This window comes from Artemia sp. Qi Xiang Cuo, chromosome 15 (genome assembly GCF_049724085.1).
Source record: "Artemia sp. Qi Xiang Cuo chromosome 15, ASM4972408v1, whole genome shotgun sequence".
Taxonomy (NCBI): domain Eukaryota; kingdom Metazoa; phylum Arthropoda; class Branchiopoda; order Anostraca; family Artemiidae; genus Artemia; species Artemia sp. Qi Xiang Cuo.
The window spans coordinates 58,488,187-58,495,651 of record NC_142808.1 but is presented as its reverse complement, the minus strand read 5'-3'; positions in this window follow the sequence as shown (position 1 = coordinate 58,495,651).

The following is a 7,465-nucleotide window of genomic DNA, read 5'->3' as shown; positions in this document are numbered from 1 at the left end:
AGACAGTCAATATCTACCAAATCATATTATTGAGTTAGGACTAAAGTGAATACATCATTCAAACTTTAGCCTATAAGGTTCCTTTCCTTTTTTCCTATAAGGTTCCTTTCAACCTTATAGGAAAATCCTATGTGTCTGATTGAACCTTTTAGCAGTGGTTACATGATGACTTCTGGTTCGTTCACACATTGCAGAAATCTGTCCGTTTCTGTTAGAACTATGGCTGAAATAACGCTGCGTTATGAGGCAAAATTTCAAATTATTGCAACAGCGTGACCTAGAGTCAAAGCGGTAAAACGACTTATTGGTATCCATATCGTGGATATTCCCTGTAGCTATCATCAAAGCATCAAGTTACGTTCTTACCCTCTTCTGAAAGCTGTTGAGCAAAAGAGAGACCTAGAGTCAAAGCGGTAAAACGACTTATTGGTATCCATATCGTGGATATTCCCTGTAGCTATCATCAAAACATCAAGAAGGGTATTACGTTCTTACCCTCTTCTGAAAGCTGTTGAGCAAAAGAGAGCCAAATGACACCATTTTTCTTAGTTTTCTTATAGCCTGGTTGCGCAGGATCATACAAGCTGGGCTAGCCTTCAACAAAAGTTATAAGATCGTGTAGTTTTTGATGAACCATACTCATGGTTTTATTCATTTAAAAACCTTGCCAATATTCCGTCTTGATTTGACCAAAACTTTGCGGAAAGCTAGACATTTTTGAAGCATGAAAACGAACGGAATTTTTGCATGGATTGTAAATCCACATGAATTTCCGCAATGTGTAAACAAACCATAATTGCTCTGATAGAAAATACATTATAGTCCACTATATCATATGCAGCGCAATGCACTAACCAAGGCAATTCGTATAGAAGGAGTTGTCATTCAGGTTTCAGGATTCAGGAACGGGATGATTTCCCTCTCGCAGTACAGCCATGGGGACGTCCGTGGATGTCTAATCTTCACTTCTTATTCATCAAACACGTATAAACTCTCTTTTTATGAACTGCTTTCAAATGTCCATAATTCTTCCACTTTTCTTCAAAAACTCTATAACAAGAAGTGTAATCACAACATTTTCTTCTACATTTTCTAATCCAACCAGTAATATATTTAGGTTTGGCTGCCTTCTCTTAAGTCAAAAAATTCCACTATTTCTCGTCTTTCTTCTGCACTCTCACGGCACTCTATTAACAAGTGTTCAATGGTCTCTAAGCTCCCACATTTGGGACAATTGTCACTTTCTCCCCAAAACCTTGCTTCGTAAAATCCTACTCCTGCATGGTTTGATCGAAGGTGGAATATTTTCTTTGCTTCAAATCTATTTAATTCTGTGTACAATTAATTCTTTTATTTTTGTTCCATACGTAGCAGATTGCATAGCATGATGGTACTCTTTAGACTTAGAGATGCCCTAGATAAAGTTTTAAGAGAAGAACAGTGTGGTTTGAGGAAGGCAAGAAGAAGGATGGACCAAATTTTCGCTCTCGGATTAATAACTGAGAAGTGCCTGAATAATCAAAAACTGTTAATCTTCAGTTGTATAGTATATGAGCAAACATTCAATTCTGTTCATAGAAGAGCTTTGGCGAAGGTCTTATCCTTGTATGTACCAGACAAATACATTGAAGTGATAAATAATACACATAAGAATAACACTGCTGCGGTTAAGGTAAGAAATAAGGTCAGGTTAAGGTAGGAAATCAGCTGGTTTCGTATGAAATCACGAGTTAGACAGGGTTGTGTTATATCCCCCTTTATATGGACAATTGTAATGTACTTTTTCTTAAAGAGCACAGATAAGGCAACAGGAAGACTCTACTGGACTTAGATCATGCTGAAGCATCCTAGACGAAGGTGTAAGCAAAATGAATGAAGTGTTAGAAGTTTAGAGAGCTCAAGATACTGTATATATAATTAGAAGTAAGTTTACCGCAGATGATTTCTGTCTCTTCATTCTCAGTGCGAACAAAAAGCTCCTCCCACTTCTTCATGCATTAGCGGGTTAGTGTGTGTGCGTCAATCAATGAGAAATGGTTCGAGATTGTATTATTTCTAATTGCGAAAGCAGAAAAAAACTTGGTGAGCCGGCCAAGTGGTTTGCAACTGTCCTATCTCACAGGTATGACTTAATTTACATACAAATTATGACTTAATTTATTATTTATATACAGTGGACTTAACTGATTAGCCTTTGTAGGATTTCTAAAAAAGGAGGCGAGGGGTTAATGAAATTTGTGAAAATCAGGAATTTTTATTTCTTCTAATAACTGGTGGAATAGATGTGATGGTTTCAGGGGCGGATCCAGGATTTTTTTAGGGGGAGGGGGCACAAAATAGGTTGATCCGATAAACTTACGTTAAGAGCAAGTTTAATTACTACAAACTTGCGTTAATTAGGTAAATTACACTACTTTAGACAACTTTAAGGGGCCACCACCCTCCTCTGGATCCGCCGTTGGATGGTTTATCATTTTTTTTTCACGTCATGATATTTATTTTCTTAGATTGTGCCCACGACGTAATTTCCCTTTGAGAAAAAATTGATAAAATTTAAAAATGAAAGATCAATGCGAAGCGCCAAATGCCATAATCAAATGTGATCGCGTTATGGCATTGTTCAAATAGAACTTATTTTTGACTAATATATACAGTGGTTCAGGGTGTGAGAGTAGATTTGAAAATTAATGCTACGGGGACTAAGACGCTAAGCATAGGAATATATGAAGACGAAAGAGTGGTGTTTAGTAAGGAGAAGATGAATCAAGTCGATAGTCTCAATTACTTAAGTGGTATAATTAGTAAAGACGGTGGATGCAGTGAAGATGTTAATAGTAGAATAGCCAACGTCCAGGATGTTTTTTTTCATTTGAAAAAAGTTTAGAAGATTAGGAAAATAAGTCTGCGAACCAGGATTAGAGCATTGGAAGCAACATTAAGGGCAGTAGTGAAGTATGGTTCTGAAGCATGGGTGCTCCAAAAGACGGCGGAAGATTTGCTAGATGTTTTTCAGAAAAATTGCCTTGAAGCTAGAATAACTCGATCCTTCATAGAAAAAAAATTGTTTAAATGAAAGTAAGGATCGACATTAAAACTTAAAACGAACAGAAACTATTCCATATTTGACAAGGCTGCCCCCTCCTCAACGCCTAGCTCTTTAAGCTAAATTTTTTTATTGTTTAAAAAAATAAAGTTGTAAGACAGAGTAAAACTTTAGCGTAAAGAGCGAGGCGTTGAGGAGGAGACAGCCCATTCATATACAGAATAATTACTGTTCGTTTTAAGTTTTAATGTAACTCTTTACTTTTAGTTAAAAAAAACTTTTTTTTATTTAATTTCTAAACGTTTTTGAATTAACGCAGCTTTGATTTTGGCTCACTGTACATAAATAATAAAACGAAATCTGCATATTAATTTTACTTTTTTTGGCTACATGGCTTTCTCGAAGTTTTGTTCTGACGTAAATTACGAATTACTTACGTAACGAACTTCTATATTCGTATGTTTTGTTACGTACATAAGGTAGTGTGCCCCCTAGTCAATACCTTGCTCTTTACGCTAAATTTCGAATTTTGTTCGAATCACAAGTCCCTGAATCACAAAGGCTGCTAATTAGACAAGATAACTCTTTTGAAAGTACAAAAAAAACTTTAGCGTAAAGAGCGAGGTATTTACTAAGGGGCGGACCCCCTCATGAATGTAATAATTTCTAATCGTTTAAGTTTTAATGTTGCTCCTTACTTTCAGTTGAACCAAGCTTCTTTCTTTAATTTAATTTCTGATCGTTTTCTAATTAATGCTGGGAAATCCGGCACCGCCTTCATAGAAATGTCTGTACCCAAAAGGAAACATCCTCCATGGAAAGAACCTACACCGTAATCCTCTCCTCCAGCCCTCCCCCCCACCCTAAAATCTTCCACCTAAAACGTCTGTGTACTTCCAATTAACCGAATCTAGCCGTAAACAATGAACAAAATTCATAGCTTGCATCCCGTCCCCCGGGAAACGTGGGGGATTAAATAATTCTAAAAGACATATTTATTAAATTGTTGACTATGCTGAACCGAATGGCTATCTCAAAATTTTGATTGGGTAACTTCGGGAAAAAAATGAGCGGGGGAGGGGGCCAAGTTGGCCTCCGATTTGTTTGGTCACTTAAAAAGAGCACTAGAACTTTTAATTTCCGTTCGGATAAGCCCACTCACGATATTCTAGGACTAATGAATTGATATCATCTTTCCTGGGGAAAAAACAAATGAAAACGCATCCGTGATCAATCTTCTGGCAAAAAAATATAAAATTCCATGTTTTGCAGATAGGAGCTTCATAATTCTAGAGTATGGTTTTCCAATAGGCTGAATCTGATGGTGTGACTTTCATTAAGGTTCTATGACTTTTAAAGGGTTGTTTAAAAATGATCGGAGTGTGACCAGCCCCCTCCCACGTCCTCTTTAACTGTCCTCTCTCAAAGAATTCCGATCAAAATTTTGAGATAGCTATTATTTTGAAAATAGTCTAAAGTCAAATATCCCTATGAAGGCGACATGGTCCCTCAAATTACCCTGGGCACGGGCTGTAAGTTATGCAATTTAAATATTCTTTACAAAAAGGGTTCGTTATTGGTAAGGAAGGGCCAGATCGATCCTTGGTATCCAAACAGGGAATTCAGAAGTAGCTTTCGAAAAATGCTGAGTTGCCTTCCAATCACTTCCGATTATCGAAAAGGGTACTAGCCATTTCAATTTCCAATCGAATGAGCTCTTTTGAAGTTTCTACGACAATGCTTTCTATGAAAACCTTATAAGCCCCCAGGGCATAACTTTTTACCCTTGCATCGAGATATGTGTGTGGAACTTTTTGCACACACATCAAAAATGAACAAAAATTAATTAAAAAAACTTTCCGAAAAATGAGTTTTTCAAAGAAAAGTAAAGGCCATTTTAAACTTAAGCTCAGCTGATACAAATACCTGTTAAAATTCAAACTCAAAACGACCGGAAATTACTATTAGAGAAAAAACCAACAAAGAGAAAAATCTCTAAAAAAAAACACAAACAAACGAGACTGTGGCCAGTGGAGAGAAAAGAAAACAACAGAAACAAAACAACGCGGATATTTCGCCTGTATACAAACAAGGCGTCTTCAGCACGAAAGACACAAAAGAAGAACAAGATAAAACTAAAAACCAATAAAACCACCACCAAAAAAAAACAACAAAAAAACAAAAATGTACAATCGGCGGAAACTGATCCACGTAGGGAAAAGATGCTAATATAGAGTTACTTCAGTGAGGACACCATAGTAACTGAGGAAAAATAAAAAAAACTGTAAATTACTTTAATTATTCAGTTGCGAAATAATCCCTTTGTTAGCTATTACTGAAGCAAATCGTTTTGGTCTAGCAGGTAAAATAGTCCCCTGGTGATTATTTAAAATCTTTACTCCCTTATTGACTATTGATTCATTCTTTAGAAGGTTATCATAAATTGGATTAATATTTAAATTACCCGTGTCCCTGTTTATGGAAAGGTTAGCAAACATATGTTTTTTTTAATTTCTATGGCTTCCCTGGCCCATTGGGTGTAACCCTTATCATTAGAAATAGCCAAGGCTTCATCAAATTTTACAAAATGATCTGGTTGAAGCCAAATATGCTCTTCTAAAGCTGAAACGATAGTTTCTGTATGTTTGCTTAATTGTAGGGTTTTTTTCTATTGAATTTCGGTGTTCAATAAACCTTTCAACAAATTTTTGGTGAGTCCTAACAATATAGAAATTCCCACAAGAACACGGACTTTTATACACCCCACTTACTAGATTTCCTCGAGTTAAATCCTTACCAGAACTAAAAAAAACTACCCATTGGCCTCAGCGATTGGAAACATGTATCAATACCAAATTTACGTAAAACCCGTGAAAGTTTCTCACCCAAACCAGGTACATATGGTAATGAAATGAAGGTTTTTGATACAACTAAATCTAAAGACTGAGAAACCTCAATAACCCTACTTTTATGTTTAACCCTTCTATTTTCAATTATTTTATCAATGAACTTAATTGGATAACTATTAGAAAACAAATTATCACTCAAGTAAAGTATGTCCGAATGCAGGAATTCTTATGAAAAAATTATAAAGTTTCTATCCAATAGTAAAATTGAAAACCCCCTTTTCACCGACAGAGGATGGCAAGAATGAAAATTTTAATACATATCGTTGTGTTTTAGTTTTCTATAAATCAAGAAAAGTAAATGGAGATCCCTTTTAATTAATAAAATATCCAGAAAAGGTAATTTATTATTATGTTCAAATTCAACTGTAAATTTAATATTATCATCAAAACTATTTAAATGTTTACAAAATAGGTCTAAGGAGTCCAATCTAAGCTTCCAAAAGCACATCATATTATATATGAACCTGCCACAGAAGTAAAGCGATATTCTAAATATGCGTATACCGGAGGTTTCAATGGCATCTATGAATAGATTTGCCAATAAAGGAGAAAGAGAAGCCCCCATAGGTAACCCAAAAATTTGTCTATAAATTTGTCTATCTTTCATACTATTAGAGAGTAAATGAAACCCAAAACGAACAGAAACTAAATAAACAATCATAACAAAAAACATACAACAAATAATAAAATAAATGAATAAATAAATCAGAAAGCGAGTAATTCATTGACATAATACTAACATAAATATTAAAACGAAACAAAATATTTGACTATAATTTGTAATTATAGTAAAAAACTATATTTTGAAACAAAATAATTTGAGTTTGGATTCCTTTCCAAGCTCAAATTACGGCTTTACACATTACATAACCATGACGAGTAGATACTTTCACAACAACACATAACCTCGCATACACATTTTTAAAAACTCGCACAACTGACCGATTGAGACTTCGCTGCTGCGTAATATATATAAAATGAGAATTCACGCTATAATAAAAATCACAAGATACATCTTGAGCAACACGTAATAACAACTCAAAACTGACAGACATTAAATAATCAATAAGATAAAAAAAAATACAACCATAAATAATATACATGAATAAATAGATCTTAAAAAAATTAATTCTTTTAAAAAATTTGAAAATCAAGATTAAACGAAAAAAAATATTTTACTATTGAAGCATAAATGATACTTAAGACAAGCATATATTAAATAAACAATCAATTCAAACTAAAACATAATAGTTATTAGTGTACATGAATAAATAAATCTTAAAACGAGTGAAAATTAAAATTGAATATTTAAATCAAGCTTGAAACGATCAAAAATCACTACAAACAAGAGTTTGGGCATCGCCTCCTTCTCTCACTGTAAAAGTTTAAAACCTACTGCGTCACTGGCACTTTACTGAAAACTACATGCGTCTTGAACACTCTTGGAAAGTATAAACATCATCAAATTTATTATTTGATGTATAATGATATTAATTGTTGAAAGATCCATCAG